Here is a 17,655-nt window from a genome sequence, read left to right on the forward strand (position 1 = left end):
ACTGTATATATATATATATATATTTTTTTTTATAGCTCTTCAATGTAAAATCTAGTTTGGTGTTAAGATCTTCTTTTTACACTTGATTATGTTACAGAAATACTTGCTATTCTGTCCACATTGCTGTTACTAAGATTTGTGCATTCTCTCGGGCAATTCATGTGTCATTTTTCTATCATGTTTTCTGTTTTTATTTTTAATATACCATTGGGAAAATCAGGCAGGATGATAAAAGGAAAACAAAAGTGTTTAATCAAAAAAAGAGCATTCTTCTCACCTTGGAGAATTAGCATAGATTACATACTGAAAATAAAAAAAAAAGATATATTTTTAGATATTTCTTCTTAGATTAGAACAAACACATTATTTAACTTTCTGAGTTGATTACACCAGAAAGAAAGAATACAGTAATCTCAATTGAGCGACTGAGATAAACTGAAAAATAAAACACAATGAGGAAATTTATCATCGTATGACTCTATTTGAAGTTAGTTTTAAGATAGGAGTTGTTATGCTAACCTGCACCCAATTTATAAACATTGGGCACTTTTTTTAATATAAATTTGGAAAGTACAATGTTGTTTCTTTTCCAGTGAAAGTACACCTAAGGGTTGCCTGGTTTGGAGTTACTACATAAATGTGACTTAAAGGCTATGTACACCTTTGTGGGCAATTTTTTATATTATTGCATTGTACTCATTATTAAGTAAAAATCATCTTTTCAATAGTTATTTTTTTTAAAAATATGGAGTTATTTTCTGTGCACAGAGCTGAGATGCTCTATTAGCAAGATCTGAATTTTCTCTCTCTTCTGTCAGGCAGACAGCTGATGGACTCCTTATCTCTGCTCTCTGACCTTATAAACACAGAGTATGGAGGTGGCAGCAGCATCAGGAGACCACGGAGTGGCAAGGTAACATAGTGTGGAGGTGACAGCAGCATCAGAAGAACACAGAGTGGCAAGATGACATATTGTGGAGGTGGCAGCAGCATCAGGAGACCACGGAGTGGCAAGGTAACATAGTGTGGAGGTGACAGCAGCATCAGAAGATCCCAGAGTGACAAGGTGACATAGTGTGGAGCTGACAGCAGCAACGGGAGAGCACAAAGTGGCAGCAACATCAGGAGACCAGACAGTGACCTGGTGACAGAGTGGGGAGGTGGCAGCAGCATCAGGAGACCAAAGAGTGGCAAGGTGACATAGTGTGGAGGTGGCAGCAGCATCAGGTGATTCCAGAGTGAAAAGGTGACAGTGTGGAGGTGACAGCAGCAACGGGAGACCACAGAGTAGCAAGGTGACACAGTGTGTAGGTGGCAGCAACATCAGGAGACCACAGAGTGACCCGGTGACAAAGTGGGGCAGCAGCATCAGGAGACCACAGAGTGGCAAGGTGACATAGTGTGGAGGTGACAGCAGTATCAGGAGACCACAGAGTGGCAAGGTGGCAGAGTGTGGAGGTGGCAGCAACATCAGGAGGCCACAGAGTGGCAAGGTGACATAATGTGGAAGTGACAGCAGCATCAGGAAAGCACAGAGTGACCCGGTGACAGAGTGGGAAGGTGGCAACAGCATCAAAAGACCAAAGAGTGGCAAGGTGACATAGTTTGGAGGTCAACCAATATTAACCGGACAGAATAAATATAGAATAAATCGAAAAAACTGACCCCCAAGGAGTCATAATAATCACCATAAAATGAAACTGACTTTCATATATATGAAAATCCAAAAGACTTTATTAGAAATATATATGAACAATGCATACATGCATGATAAAAGAAGGCAGCACAAGGCAGAACACACAGATGAGGAGCAGGACCCAAGGAGAGGCCGGGAGATCAGTGCACGAAAATAACAACAGGGAAAAAAAGAGAATGCTAGCTAAAAAAGCATACCTCAAAACCTCATGACAGCAACACCCCAAACAAAGTGCAAAGGAGGCAATTGTAGAGATTGAGGTTAAAATACAAGGACAAGATTAAACATACCCTGAGTGGTGCAAAGATCTCTCAGCCGACTCCTGACCCAACGCCGTTTCGCCAGTAAACCTGGCTTCTTCTGGGGATATGGAAACATGTAAAAACCTCTCCCCTATTTAGTGTCCACACAGGTGTGTGGAAGAAAATTAAGATTGCAGGACCTGAATGATGCCACCAATGGAGTTGAAGCTCCAGTAATTGAGGACCAGTCAGTGGAGGCAAAAGCAACTAGTAGGGGCAGGACTAGACTGACATAGTGATCATGTGAACAAACACATGACCGCAGTGTCAGTAATGTATCAGAGGGCACGCCCAGACTACACCAGAAGAGCCAATCAAAAGCATCTAGTAGGGGCAGGACTGTCAGTCTAGTCCTGTCTCTACTAGGTGCTTTTGATTGGCTCTTCTGGTGTAGTCTGGGCGTGCCCTCTGACACCTTTCTGACACTGTGGTCATGTGTTTGTTCATATGATCGCTCTGTCAGTCTAGTCATGCCCCTACTAGGTGCTTTTGCCTCCACTGACTGGTCCTCAATTACTGAAGCTTCAACTCCATTGGTGGTGTCATTCAGGTCCTGCAATCTTAATTTTCTTCCACACACCTGTGTGGGCACTATATAGGGGAGAGGTTTTTACATGTTTCCATATCCCTGGAAGAAGCCAGGTTTACTGGCGAAACGGCGTTGGGTCAGGAGTCGGCCAAGAGATCTTTGCACCACTCAGGGTATGTTTAATCTTGTCCTTGTATTTTAACCCCAATCTCTACAATTGCCTCCTTTGCACTTTGTTTGGGGCGTTGCTGTCATGAGGTTTTGAGGTATGCTTTTTTAGCTAGCTCTTTTTTTCCATGTTGTTATTTTCGTGCACTGATCTCCCCACCTCTCTTTGGGTCCTGCTCCTCATCTGTGTGTCCTGCCTTGTGCTGCCTTCTTTTATCATGCATGTATGTATTGTTCATATATATTTATAATAAAGTCTTTTGGATTTTTATATATACGAAAGTCAGTTTCATTTTATGGTGATTAATAGTCTGGAGGTTGCAGCAGCATCAGGAGACCACAGAGTGACCCGGTGTCATAGTGTCTAGTTTCAGCCATAAATCCAGTTTGGCTGACCAGTAGTTCTGTGGATCTTCAATGTGGGGTTGCATAATAATGTCCAAGTATGCCACCACCTGCTGGTTTTGATCCTGACCCAGGTCTAGCTGCTGCTGATGATGAGTAGTTTCTTCACTAGGTGGGTGAAGAAAGCTGCTCATCAGCGACTCAAGACTCAAGTTGCTGCTGATGGAGCTGGAACTGCTCTTAACCCCCACCCTGCCACAGCAGCCAGGGCAGAGGAACGTGAGTGCACAGGGTCCACCCGGTTAGACCTGCAAGAGGATGGACGATGGTGCAGATAGGCAGCGGACAACTCACTGCATAGGATGCCTCGATAATAGTTTAGTTTGTCCTCCCTCTCAGCGGGTGTAAAAAAGGGTCCAACAAGGTGGCGAGCCACAAGTCATCCCTCTGCTGAATAATGACAATTTGGCTGTCACTACGCAAGTAAGTAAGCATGCATCGGGCCATTTGTGCAAGTGACTGAGAGGGACTCCTTGCCTCCTTCTCCACTGCATACTGCCACAGTGTGTCTGGGTCCTCTGCCTCATCTTCCTCATCGCCCTGTAGTTACTCTGGCTGCTTCTGCTCCTCCTCTCCTGTCACCTACAGTATGTGTAAAAAACACCCATTTCGCTACACATTGCTTGTGCTCCAATGTCCTCCTCCTCCTCCAGTTCAGCCCCGACAGGGTTTATGTGGCCGTGAGATCTAGGCACTACATCTCCAGTCCCCTGAACAGCCAAATTTACCAGCATCTGTTCCAGGACATGAAGCAGTGGATTGACTGACAAATAACATGGCCTCCTCAAAGGGCCTGAGCAAATGGCAGGTGTAACGCGTGAGCTGATACTGGCTGACATTGAAGTTACACAGGGGAGTGCTCCCGTCTGCTTGGATCATCAATAAATCTTTTATGGCCTTTCTCTGTTTGTACAGTCTGTCCAACATATGAAGGGTGGAATTCCAACGGGTGGAATCTTCACATATCAGCCTATGTTGGGGGATGCCATTTTGACGCTGTAGCTGAAGGAGGGTGTGCTTTGCAGTGTACGAGTGACTGAAGTGCATGCAAAGTTTCCTGGCCATTTTTAGGATGTCTTGCAGATGGGTGGAAGACTTCAGGAAATGCTTAAAAAACAGATTGAACACATTTGCCATGCAGGGCACTTGGCTCAGCCCTCCTTGATGCAGTGCCGGTACCATGTTCTTCCCGTTGTTGGTCAATATGTTTCACAATTTTTAGTTTTTGCAGAGAAAGATAGGATTTGATTTCTTGATGAAGGACACGGAGCAGTTCCTCCCCTGTGTGACTCCATTGCCCAGGCAAAGGAGGTGCAGAACAGAATGACACCGCCATGCCCTGCACATGTGGTATGCTGGAAGGGCACTGTGAATTGTCCCTGCAGTGGAGGCTGTGGACACGGTGGAGGATGAGGAGGCAGAGACGGATATTGTCGCAGGACCAACAGCGGAAGCGGCGTCACCTAGCCAAGTTGCTGGTGTGGCTATGCAGGAACCACATTCACCCAGTGGGCAGTAAAGGACATGTATTGTCCCTGACAGTAGTTATAGCTCCAAACGTCAACCCTGCTCTGTGCACTTTGGAAGATACTGACAGTCTCAAGGACTGGCCCACCTTCTGTTGTACATGTGTTTGCAGGGCTGGTACTGCCTTTTTGGCAAAGAAATGATGGGTTGGGACTCTCCACCTCGGCTCGGCACAAGCCATCAGTTCTCTGAAAGGTGCAAAGTCCACCACTTGGAAAGAGAGGGACTGCAGCACCAGCAACTTGGACAAGAGCACATTAAGCTTCTGCACGCATACTGTGTCTCTTGACAATCGCTTTGGTAATCGATTGCTGACGGAATGAATGATGAGGAGTAGGAGAAGCAGGAGCATCAGGACCAGCAGATGATGGAAAGGACATACAGCTCCCTTTGGCTGAGGTGGTGGAGCCCTGACTGCCTGAAACCCGGTGCGTGGCTCTGGGTGACACAGTGGTTGCTGCGGTAGGATGGACCACAAAATCTGAGTGACGGTTCTCCCAGGCCACTTTATGGTGATGCTGCATATGTTAGGGAAGGGATGCAAATGAGCTGTTAACAATTCTGCCTCTAATGCCACCAGATGTAAGGCAGCTATCCTATATAGCTGCATATGTTGACGCAGGGCCGTGGTGCACCCTGGCCACGTTTCACCATCTGTCCACAGATTCTACATATAACCATGATCACTTCCTCCGGCGGCTTAACAAAAAGCTTCCATACCACTGAGTAGTTGATTTTACCCCTAACACTACACACTGACTGAATGATCCCGCCTCTGTTTCATTGAACCCGTGCAATCAACTACATCATCGAGTAATGTCTGCACGTCACTGATTTCCTCCTCAACGGTCTCTGGGTCAGGAGCCTCACCGCTCACAACACCAGCTTCCCCACCACTCTCCTTCTCACTACTTGCCCACCTAGCGGAGGAAGTGGCGGGTGTCTCCTTCATATCTTGGCTGGCCTGTAGCTGCTGACTGTCCTCTAGTAGCTCGATCTCACTGTATAGTGGGGCTGAGCCCACAGCATATAATAATTCTCTGGCTGAGGGAACAGAAAAGGACAAAGGCAGGTTTAGAACAGGTGAGGGCACAGGGTCTGCTGCCAGGCCATGCCAACTATAGGGTTGTGTCTGACGAACCCACCAACTGTTGGCTGGGGGTGTCTGAAGTCCCTTGGGACTAAGTAGATGACCGAGTCAATCATTCAAGAACCGTTGGGTTGCTGGTCAAGAAACGACTGCTAGATGGCATCGGGAGTTCAGGACTCTCACTGTGACTCTTGCTGTCACGCCCCCTTGCTCTGCTGCGACCTGTGTCAGCAAACATTTAGGCCTTTGCCACTCCCCTGTGAAGGGCCTGGCACTTCTGTCTGACATACTGCTAGATCAAATAAATAAATAATAGGAAATTATAGCAGCCCAAAAAAGTCTGTAATTTTCTCACTTTACCACACAACGGCAAATACTTTTTTGTGCCACTAATACATGCAAAAAAAGGCTTTAGAAGATATAACTCCACCGCTGAACAGCAAATATATATTTATTTTGTCACTAATACAAGACAAAAAGGGCTTTAGAACATATAACTGCACGACTGAACGGCAAATATATTTTACTTTTGCCACTAATACACGACAAAAAGGGCTGTCATTTTCTCACTTCACCACACAACGGCTAATAAGCCTTTTTTCCCCACTGATACGAGCCAAAAACTGATTTAGAACATATAACTGCACCGCACAAGGGCAAATAATACATAGAAATATTTCTTTGTAATAAACCCTGTTAATGGCTGTATCAAACAGCACTTGCACCCCAATAACAAGCAAAGTTTGCTGGAATTACACAGCTGTGTAATGGCAATTTGGATCCCCAGTCAGTGCAGCAAGGTGTAATAGGATTGGTCCTGTTACCCAGGCAGTAACCTCCCCTACTGAACCCTGTTCAACATAAATGCTATGGAATCCTTTCCCTACACCTTGAATAATCTTTCCCTGCACTTGTAAATCATTTTTTTTAGCGCAAATAAGTATTTTTTAGCCCGGTCCCTAGCACATGCTGACATCTCTCCCTGCACTAACTGGAAATTTGCTGAATCCAAGATGGCTGAGGCTATTTATAGGGCTGTGACATCACAGGGCTGGATGGAAGATGATTGGCTGCATGCATGGCACTATTGGTGATCCGCCTCCCCAGAGTTCCTTGCTCCATCTCCTCACTCGTGCAGCAGCCATTTTAGGAAAAAAAATCCATTTGTTACTGCGTAGCATGAGAAAATTCGGATTGGGCGCAAATGGGATTTTACCTGAAATTCGGATCAAATGCTACTTCGTCAACTTAGATTCACTCATCTCTATTTATGACCTTTTAGTAATTTAGAGACAAGTGTTATTAGATGACTGGCATAAAGTGAAAGTATGATTCACAAGCTAGAAGAATTAACCCTTTGTGACAGAATGGCTCATTATTTTCAATAAAAACCTATTGAAAAAATATATATTTTTAGCCAAAAATTAGTAAAATGCAATCATAAAGAATTGCCCCCAAAGGTGTACATAGCCTTTAAAGTGTAACTGCCATTTGTTAATTATTATTTTTATACTTTTATATATTAAATATTGCACTAAAGTTTTCCTTTAACAGTGGTTTATAAATGAACATTGTTACGGCATATCCATCTTTAAAATGCAGCAGCAATCTAATTGTAAAAACAGCTGGGGTCAATTATTTTTCCCTCCCTCCTTCTTCCAAGATATTTGTATAACTGAACATCTTTATATTACACTGCCGGTCCCCAAAAAAGTTGACAGCTGGATTTAACTAAGCAAATAGTTATGAGAGTATTGGATAATTACTGCATGGGCGATTATCTTATATATATATATACAGAGGAAAAATGGCGGCACTGGCTATGAATGGAAAAAGTACGGTGCACGTTCCTGGGGAATAGACTTCTCACCCCTCAATAGAATCCAGAAAAAGGACGGCACTCCAGTAAAATGAAATCGATGTTACCTTTATTCAACCATCCGGTGCAACGTTTCGGCTTGAAAAAGGCTCATTCAGAGCCGAAACGTTGCACCGGATGGTTGAATAAAGGTAACATTGATTTCATTTTACTGGAGTGCCAGTCCTTTTTCTGGATTATATATATATATATATATATATATAGTGATTGTGGGAGAAATTGTTTTGATTGAACACAGTTGTGCTCTGAGAAGACATCCATTTTGTCTTCTAACCCTCTTAATTCCAGTAATCTGCATTTGAACTCATGAAGTGAAGTAAGCGACTTGTTTTTCTTCTGTACTGATTGCAAATCTATCAGGAACCATAATATAAAGCTTTAGGAACGCAGAACTGTAACTGTGACGAGGGGACATCCTATGCGTTTGGAGGAAAGAAGGTTTGTACACAAACATAGAAGAGTATTCTTTACGGTAAGAGCAGTGAGACTATGGAACTCTCTGCCTGAGGAGGTGGTGATGGTGAGTACAATAAAGGAATTCAAGAGGGGCCTGAATGTATTTCTGGAGTGTAATAATATTACAGGCTATAGCTACTAGAGAGGGGTCGTTGATCCAGGGATTTATTCTGATTGCCTGATTGGAGTCGGGAAGGAATTTTTTATTCCCCTAAAGTGGGGAAAATTGGCTTCTACCTCACATATTATTATTTTTTGCCTTCCTCTGGATCAACTTGCAGGATAACAGGCTGAACTGGATGGACAAATGTCTTTTTTTGGCCTTATGTACTATGTTACTATGTAAAATAGGAAGTATGGTACCTGCTTGAGTAAGCATGATATTAGCACATAGGAATTAGATGTATGGCAAAAATGTCATCATATGTTACATTTAACCTTTATATGTTAAGCACATAGTTATCTGATTTAAAGGGATTTGTCCGGGTTCAGAGCTGAACCCGGACATACCCTTATTTTCACCTAGACAGCCCCCCTGAGGCTAGCATCGGAGCATCTCATGCTCCGATGCGCTCCCGTGCCCTGCGCTAAATAGTGTGTTCGGTGACGTCACCGGCTCTGAGGGGTGGGCTTTAGCTCTGCCCTAGCCGTTTTACTGGCTAGGGCAGAGCTAAATCCCGCCCATCAGTGCTGGTGACGTCACCGGGGTACCTGGCAGCCCCATGGAGAGCCCTGGTACGTCACCGGTACTCCTAAAAATGCCTTTGCCCTGTGCAATTTAGCGCAGGGCAAAGGAGAGCATCGGAGCATGTACTGCTCCGATGCTTATGTCAGGGGGGCTGTCGGGGTGAAAATGGAGGGATGTCCGGGTTCAGCTCTGAACCCGGACAACCCCTTAAACTTCTGCATTTTGTCCTTTTTTTTTTGATTGGTTACTTTATTAAATGACTTTAGTTGGCTATATTAAAGATGATGGTTAAAAGCTGTGGTAACCTGACTACTAAGGTACAACTAATGCAATTTGCTCTACGGGCGTTGCCCGGCAAAGAATACTTTAACCAGCACAGTGTCTGAGTCTTTGATTCTTAAGTCAACCACATCCCCTGACACATGGGGAAACCTTAATAATTGATTTAAAACCGAAAACAAGCAAGATTTAGTCCCCTAGTTTGGGACTTGTCCTAAATTGCAGTGACAGTGATCTACTGGCAAAACCTGACATACTGCTCACCAAAAGTCACAGCAGATCACTAAAAGTTGCAACATTTTGCTCAAAACATCACACATGACATCACTTGCCCAATTTTTACACCACAAAACAGTTGTAGCAGATTTGATAAATGCCCCCAAAGCGCCGGTCTGTGATGGCCGCTTGTTTCTGAGCTCTGCGCTGCAAACCGTCTACTGCACTAGCTATCTTAAGCATACAGCTTGAAAAATGGTCAAGATCGGGAACCCTAAAGCCGGGGAGCACCCCAGCTCCAACAAAAGTCAAGTGGCAGGAGGGGATATGGATAAATTCCTGAAGAAAGCGGCCGCTTCATTTGTGACCCGCGATTCTAAAATGGCGCCCGCTCAGTCCCAGAAAGCTAGATCGGAGGAAGAGAGTGATGGCGAAGAACCGCAAGGTAAGGGAGCCCTCCCGATCACCAGACATTACTTAAAGAACACGCTGGGTAAAGCCCTCGAGCCCCTCCTGAGCGAGTTTGCCGCCATGCGCCAGGATATGCGCCATATAGGGGACAGAGTTGAGGCCCTAGAGAATCAGCAGGCCCTGATGATGGACCACCAGAGGGCCACATCGAACTCATTCCAGAAGTGCGGGTCTTACCTGAACCAGATGCAGAGTGCCCTTGAAGACCAAGAGAATAGGGGCCGCAGAAATAACTTGCGCATCAGAGGGATCCCTGAGGCTGTGCTTCCTGGTGACATCCCGGCTGCAGTCATCTCCCTCTGCTCTTCACTCCTGGGCCCTGAGTTCGCTCTGGAGATTGTGCTGGAAAGGGCACACAGGGCACTGTGTCCTAAACCTAAAGCAGAAGATCCTCCAAGAGATGTTATTTGTAAGTTCCTAAACTTTCAAGTGAAATCTGCTGTTCAAGATGCTGCTAGGAACAGACAAGATATACTATTTGAAGGTTCACAAATCTCAATCTATCAGGATCTGGCTCCCTCCACCTTGAGGAAACGCAAATGTCTCAAGCCGCTGACAGAATGGCTAATGGCGAACAGGATCCTTTATAAATGGAACTTTCCTTTTGGACTTTCCTTTCTTCAAGGAGGTCGTCGCATGAATATTACCACTTTTGCTGACTTAGAGGCGGTTTATGATCACCTACAAATTCCGCCCATGCAAATCGAGAACTGGGACTTATTCCAAGATCTTGGTGCTCTGCCTGAAGTTTCTGCGGTGGAGGCCTGTAAGGTGATTACAGCACACCCCAAAGATTCACAAAGCGGGGAAGAGAAGTCGGCAGTTAACACCGAAGAGACTGTCTCAAGATTAATCCTATAATCCATCCTGTCACAAGTCTCCTACCCAGAGGCATAACACTTTTTCTTTTTCTTTTTCTGGACTCACTGAGATCTATTAGATAATTTGCTTCTTCCTTATGCGGGACTTTTGCAATAATGAGCATAGTTAGCTTTAATTTCTGCTCGTAGATCCAGGAGTGAGTCCAGCCTAGTTGCATATTGCCTCTGTAACTAATAAGTCGTATTTCTTATGCCTGAATCCTTCTCCTCCCCCCCTCCCTTAACCAGTACTTTCCCTTCTTAATTTCCTTAGGAGATGGGAGCTTGTTCCTCCTGTCCGTTGAACTCCCGATGGTAGCTTAGTCTCACATAAGATTACTTCCAAGCTGCAATTTTATGTGCAGAACGGTTTGTTAACCGGTCTTTGACCAATTTTCCCCCCATGCGTTACACTAGTGGGTCACCCCACAAACCAGTTTTTTTCTTGGTTTTATGTTTTGTTTCTCCCTTTTCCCCTTTCCCTTTGTTCTGTTCTAGGTACCTGACACACAATTATCTGAATCCCCTGAGGGATAATCAAGTTCTGACGGATCCGGCTCCTCTCCTGGACGGGGTAGCATCACCTAAAATCGTGAGTGTCCTCTCCTGGGGGACTAGCACACCTTGCACCTTCCCGATCACAACAACCTTTACCCATGGCTGACATTCATGTAGCTTCTTACAATGTAAAGGGCTTCAATTCACCCTCCAAAAGAAGTCAGATCTTTACTATCTTACGTAAAGAGGGCTCGGATGTGCTGCTTCTCCAGGAGACGCATTTCAGGTTTAATCACTATCCCAATTTGGAATTCTCTCACTATCCACTCTGGTTCCATTGTGGGGGTGTTCTGCTTCGTCTGGGGGAGTGAGTATAGGATTCAAGAGGAAAGTAGCTTTCAAATACATTAACCATATACAGGACCCGGAGGGTAGATTTATTATGCTTAAAGGGAATATAGGGATCCAGAAGTATACCTTTATAAACTTATACGCCCCTAACACCAAACAAGCTGGCTGGCTGTCATCCATATCCCCAATTATTCAGTCTTTCAAGGAAGGTATTGTGATACTGGGTGGAGATCTCAATATAGCTCTGACTCCCCAGATAGATTCGTCAGCAAGGAAAACCGTCCACTCAAAAAGCTCCTTGAAGCTTATCAAAAACACTCTCTGGGATCTACACTTAATAGACGTATGGCGCGCTCATAACCCTAACACTCTAGATTATACCTTCTATTCCCATGTTCACAATAATTATCACCGCATAGACTACCTTTTTATTTCAAAAGAGCACCTTCAGCTATGCCCAATGGCCAAAATTGGGTCCATACATCTATCTGATCATGCCCCAATTTTTATAAAGGTTTCCTCCCCTACTCGCAAACCGAAGAACTTTAACTGAAGACTAAATTAATTTATCCTTGGGAACCCAGATTCCATAAAGAAAATTGCGTCACTACTAGACAAATACTTTAAACTAAACTCTCTGCCAGAAATCTCGCCCCAAACCATCTGGGATGCGCATAAACCTTTTATCAGAGGTGAGTTCATTAGTCTAGGTTCACATCTAAAGAAAACCAGGGAAAGTAATATTAATAATCTCCTCTCCAAGGTTAACAAATTAGAATCTACTCATAAGACTACCCCCTCTGAATCCCAACTTCAAGAGCTCTCTAAAGCAAGAGCTGAATTGAAAGCTCTGTTGAACAACAATTCAGCTAAATTCTACCTCAATTCCCAATACAAATTTTTTGCTCACGGGGATAAGGCCACAAAATTTCTTATGAATAGAATTAAATCTAGAAGAGCAGACAACTACATTCACCAATTGTCCTCTCCCAAGGGCGAGCCAGTATTTGATTCCTACAGGATTGCCAAACAATTTAGAGACTTCTATGAAGCTCTGTACAACCTCCCCTCCACCGTACTCCCAACATCTCACTCCACATTAGTGGATGCGTATCTTAAGTCAACTACCTGCCCAACACTATCGGTAGACCAAAAGCGATTGCTTGAAGCCCCATTTACCATGGACGAGATTTCTCTTTGCTCTGGCCCAAATGCCCCAAGGGAAAAGTCCGGGCCCAGACGGCCTACCGGCATTTTATTACAAAGCATTCAAAAATCAGCTCCTGCCGCATCTACTTACGGTCTGCAACCAGTCCCTACAGGGTGTCCCCTTATCTAGGGATATGGCGTCTGCTCATATAGCCTTGATTCCAAAGGAGAGGAAGGACTCGAATCAATGTGCAAACTATAGGCCAATTTATCTCCTGAATATTGATCTTAAAATACTTGCGAAACTACTGGCCAATCGCCTTGCAGTCCTTCTCCCTCTGCTGGTACATGTGGATCAGGTGGGCTTCATGCGTAATAGGGAAGGTAGAGATAATACAATTAGAGTCATCAACGCTCTCTGCTATGCCAGACAAACTTCTACTCCTCTTTTACTCCTTAGCACTGACACTGAAAAAGCGTTTGACCGCATAAATTGGAATTATCTACGACGTGTTCTAACCTTTTTCGGCCTACCTGATCAATATATCAAGGCTGTATTTGCTATGTATAACCAGGCTACCGCCCGAGTGATGGTCAACGGTGACCTATCATCTCCATTTCAAATCCAAAACGGAACTCGTCAGGGTTGCCCCCTATCCCCCCTATTATTTATCCTGGCCATGGAGCCCCTTCTGTCTAGGCTTAGAATGGACACTGGGATTAAAGGTCTGTTTCTAGGGGGTAGGACCCACAAGATTGCGGCATTTGCAGACAATGTCATGATTATGACATCAAACCCTAAAAACTCCCTCCCCCTAATTTAGGAACATTTAAAGAACTATAGTGTAGTTTCAGATTTTAAGATCAACGAGAGCAAATCCACCATCATTTGCACAGGCATTCCACCGCAACTCAAACTCTATTTAATGAAAGATTCTCATTTCAATTGGTCCTCTCCAACTATTACCTACCTGGGAGTGAAAATTAGCCCTACCATTTCAGACCTATTCACACTCAATTATGTCCCTTTAAAGGCCGCTTTATTCTTAGCCCTTGAGAAACTCACTAAAACAGCACCAACCCTATCTTGGTTTGGAAGGAAAAACATCCTCTCTGCTCTTATTATCCCCCGTCTCACATACCTCCAACAGGTGCTCCCAATTCCCATCCCAAAGTCTTATTACTCCGCCCTGAAACAAAGGTTCAGAATGTTCGTATGGTATGGCAGGAGAGCGAGAATATCCTACTCATTCTTATCTAGGTCACGTGCATCGGGTGGCATAGGACTCCCAGACCCTGAACTGTATGGGAAGGCCATCCTTATGTCCCGAGTCATAGATTGGCTGAGAACCACTGGTAGCAAGTCCTGGGTGGCCATGGAACAGAGCATTATGGGTCTACCAACTCGAGCCCTGTGTTTGGGTCATCAGGTACCTACCCAAATTAACTTGCAACCCTTCCCTATCATCAAGGCCACTGTGGAAGCATGGAAATGGTGGAATCTTTCTCACTGCTCAATTCCCTTCCCGTCCCCTCTGGTTACAATTAGTGATATTCTAGGTCCATCCACGGGCGGGCCTAGAGGTTCCTTATCTAAATTAATCGGTTCCTCCTCTATGCCGCAATCCCTCCTCCTGGAACCCCAGGGTCTAGTCCCAACGAATAATACCATTAAAACTCTTCTCAACCCACAACCATGTGATTTCAACCTCACCCCACTTATCAAATCATTTGTTAATAAAAACAACATGAATGGTGAACTCCTCCGCCCCATTACATGGTTTGAGGCTTTAATAACTAACCCCAATCCCCCTAAAAAACCTATCTCTCTTATATATAACAAACTAATATCTCCCCCCCTAATTAGTAAGCCAGCTTTCATTCGATCCTGGGAACTAGAAACGGGTGTGGATCTCCCTCTTCAAACTTTACCAACACTATTTGAGACCCCGCATAAGTCTTCTAGATGTGTTAGAGCACAGGAGAATGGATACAAAATCCTCTCACAATGGTATATCACCCCGGTTAAATCCTCACACTTCACCAGATCTACGTCTACAATATGTTGGAGATGTCAAAGGGAGAAGGGTACCTTCTTACATATATGGTGGACGTGCTCTGGTATCAACAAGTGGTGGGCGGAAATATTCCAGGTCAGTAACCTAATTTGCTCCTCAAATATAGCTCTGTCTCCTTATGGTGCCTTGCTCTCTCTTTTTAACGACAAAACGTTACCCCCCCCCCCCAGTTCCTCTTCAAACAACTCTTATTGGCAGCCCGTCTCCTGGTTTTCAAACATTGGCTACAAACTAGCTTACCCTCAATGGAGCAATGGAGACTTAAAGTAGATCAAATCTACCATTTTGAGGAAATGGCCTCCTGGGAATCACGGTCACACCTAATTTTCCTGAAAAAGTGGGCCCCCTGGATAAAATACAGATTTCCTCAGCATTAGTCTACCCAAAGCCAACCCATTGACACTTTTCGTCCCTGTTCTATATGTCATGCGAGTTTTGCTAGCAAGCTAGATCATGGCCAATCTGCTTAATAATTAACTGGTAGTTGGATTTCTATCCTAATTCCGTTATGTACGACATTGTGCTTCTATGATAATGTGTATGGTACCGACTTACACCACTGTTGGTGTACTGTTACAATGTATGATTTCCTGAACGTAGAATAAAAACTTTTAAAAATAAAAAAAAATAAAAAATAAAAAAAGTAAATATATGAAAAAACTAAATTAATCAAAAAGCTAAACTTAAAGTGTGCCTACACTTTCAGATGACTTTTAAGAATAAGCTGCGGTGTGTTTACGTGAGATCTGGAAGTGTTCAAAGTGAACTATTTAAAGAAGACCTGTTACCTCTCCTGAAATGTCTGTTTTACTAACTACGGTACTTGCATTTCCCATGTAATAACAATTCTCAATCATCTACTTTAAGTCATGCTTTTATTTTTGCAGCTAAAAGTTATGAATTAATTGCTAGCAGTTTGCAATGAAGTCCCGCATGACTGTTACCAGTCGGCGGGGTCTGTCTGCATATTCTGACACTTTTTTTCCTCCGCCCCCATCTCATCATGTTTATGGCATCATATTTATTCATTCATTACTTCCATTTATGTCATTTTTTAATCATGTCTCAATAAAGTATATATTTTTTGGTATTTCAAGCTCCTTTCTCTTTGTTTTTGATATTCTGACACTGGCAGCAAAACACACCTGGACCTTTATTCTAACAATAATAATAAAGAAATGCCACATCATAGTCATTAGAATAGATGCTCCAGAATTGATATTACAGTACATGGGGAATGCAAGTAGTTGCTAAAACAGACATGTCTGGAGAGGTGACAGGTCCTCTTTAAATAGCTTGGAATGGCCTAGAAAAAGCCCAGACCTCAATCCAATTGAGAATCTGTGGCATGATTTGCAGACTGCTGTAAACCAATCCATCTAATGTAAAATAGTGCAATTTTGTTTGAAAGAATTGGCAAAATTCTCAGTGTCTAGATGTATTAAACTAATAGAGATATACATTAAAGAGACTTGCATTTGTCATCGCACCAAAAGGTGATGCCACAAAGTATTGACTTTCAGTGGATGAAAACTTGTGTACATAAATACACAAAAATGTATTTTAATTCCAGATTGTAATGCGATCACAGAAAATAATGCACTAATACAATAGATGCAAATATTTTATATGGACTAAGCCCTCATTCTTATTTGATCAAATCTGAGACTCTCAGCCAATATTTTTTTGATCAATACAGCGCCAAGGTAGTCTCAGTCAGCCAGGTCCTACACTAAACCTATCTAAGCATCAACATTCAGGAGAGCAGACCATGATGTTGTGTGCACCTTTTCCACTCCTGTCCCACAGGCAACCTTGATTAGATGGTATATGTAGCTATGGGCGCTCCTCTTCTCATTGGTTGCTTGGTGCACATATAGATTACTAGTAGCAGCACACTATATGTGCAGGATATGCTCTCCTTAATGTAGATGCCCAACAGGATAGGTAGGTTTAGAGTAGAGACCTGCCTGACTGAGACCACCTTGGCGTGTGTAGGCAGGCAGGCACAGATATGTTTTCATCAAAATATATTGGCTGAGAGTCTCAGATTTTATCATATCAGAATGAGGGCTTAGTCCATATATAATGTTTGAATATATTGTGTTAGAGCATAATTTTCAGTGATTTTCCTTTTATAACTGTAGCCATGCACATCCGCACATTCATTTACCATATGGTGCAGGATGTTTTTTTTAATCTTTTTCTCATTTTTTTATTTATTTTTACCAGATTATATTGCAACCAAACTGAAAATGCCTTAAGAGGTGAATACTTTTGCAGGCAATTTTATTTAGGCATTATCTGCCCTGGAAAATCTTGTTTTGTAAAAAAGTTCCCCAAAAAATCACAGGGATGGATCCCAGCAATCAGTTATAATCTGCAGAGGAACCTGACAGAAAATGTTCAATTATGTTTTCATAACGTTCCAGGAGTAGTGATGGACGAACATCGGCCGGGACGTTTCGCGAACACGCCCCATTCACTTTAATGGCAAGGCGAACCTTAAAAACCTTCAGGTCATATTTGCAGCCACCTAATACTTAATAGAACTGCACAAATAGTCTCACAACATGAACAGTGATATACAAGAGGGGGAACAATGGCAAAAATTCCCACAAAAATATGTATTTTTATGCGTCTTAGAGCTCTTTCCCACTTGCGTTCTTTTCTTCCGGCATAGAGTTCTGTCGTCGGAGCTCTATGCCAGAAGAATCCTGATCAGGATTATCCCCATGCATTCTGAATGGAGAGAAATCCGTTCAGGATGCATCAGGATGTCTTCAGTTCAGGACCGGAATGTTTTCTGGCCGGAGAAAATACCGCAGCATGCTGCGCTTTTTGCTCCGGCCAAAAAACCTGAACACTTGCCGCAAGGCCGGATCCGGAATTAATGCCCATTGAAAGGCATTAATCCAGATCCGGCCTTAAGCTAAATGTCGTTTCGGCGCATTACTAGATCCGACGTTTAGCTTTTTTCTGAATGGTTACCATGGCTTCCGGGACGCTAAAG

The sequence above is a fragment of the Bufo gargarizans genome, chromosome 9 (assembly GCF_014858855.1).
Source record: "Bufo gargarizans isolate SCDJY-AF-19 chromosome 9, ASM1485885v1, whole genome shotgun sequence".
NCBI lineage: Eukaryota > Metazoa > Chordata > Amphibia > Anura > Bufonidae > Bufo > Bufo gargarizans.